Raw genomic sequence first — 1,194 nt, forward strand, 5'->3', positions numbered from 1 at the left:
ACCCCCCCCAGCCTCCGCACCCCTTCCCCGGTCCCATACGCCTTGGTCTGAGTCGGAGAAATTAGCTTAATTCGCAATTTAGCTGAATTCACACAAGCCCGGGCTGGGGAGGGTGCACAGCTCTATTGTTTTGTTTTCCCCAAATCCCCCCCACCCGTGGCCCGGAGGAGAGGAGTGACCTGGCGATAAGCCCCCCGCCGCCACTCGCCGCCCCCCGGGCACCCACCGGGGGCGAGGGCAGCCCCTTCCTCCCGTTCACCGCCGAGGAGGGCTGCCGGAATGGAGAGGCAACTACCGCGGGGCAAAGGCAACGATAGAGGCTCCACACACACACACAGCAAAATAAAGTTATAAAAAAAACCGTGGGGGATGGCAGGAAAGGGAAAACCAGCCTCGACACAGTCGCCACCAAAATTTCTTAATTACAGCGAGCTAGGAAAGTCCTGTCTGGCAGCAGAGCCCAGATAAATCGCCGCCTAGCATGCAACCATTTTGGCAGGGAAATAAGTGACACAAGGCTAGAGATTTCTTCTTTCTTTCTTTCTTTCTCTCCTTTTTTATTTTTTTTTTTTTGAGCAAATTATTTGTGCACGAAAAAAAAATCCAATCAAAACAATAAAAATGGAAGATCGGCAAAACGCTGGTGCTCTTTAGTGGACTCTAAGCCGAGTTTCGGGAAAGGTACTTTGGGCTGCAGCGGTTTCCGACGCCTCGATCAAACAGAAAAGGCTATAACCCCTCATCGGGCAGCCTGAGGAGTTAAAAGCTGAGGGAGGACACAAGAACTGCATTTGCTCTAAAACTCGCTTAACAAAACGCGTAAACAACTGCTGGGGGATAGGAGGAAAATATATCTAAAAGATCCTGCTGGGTGCTTTATCTAGAGACCCTCTTTTTCCAAAGCTAATTAAGCAATAATGATGCTAGCTTTGGAGACTGGTGTTCTGATCGATATCTCCTGTATCTTTTATTACTTTTTCTCTGCCTCATGTTTTCCATTTCCTTCATCATTGGAGATGTTATCGGAGTGACCGTCGTGGCTTGCCACAGGGACTGTCACCGTTGTAAAGCAGCCTGCGGTATATTGGAAAGCTCCTACACAAATAAGGAGAGTGCAAAGAAACACAACGCTATTTGCAAGCCAATATACCTTTTCCGGCCTTGACAATGCCCGCTTCTTCTTCGCACCGAGGA

The sequence above is a fragment of the Charadrius vociferus genome, unplaced genomic scaffold, assembly GCF_000708025.1.
Source record: "Charadrius vociferus isolate BGI_N301 unplaced genomic scaffold, ASM70802v2 scaffold141, whole genome shotgun sequence".
Taxonomy (NCBI): domain Eukaryota; kingdom Metazoa; phylum Chordata; class Aves; order Charadriiformes; family Charadriidae; genus Charadrius; species Charadrius vociferus.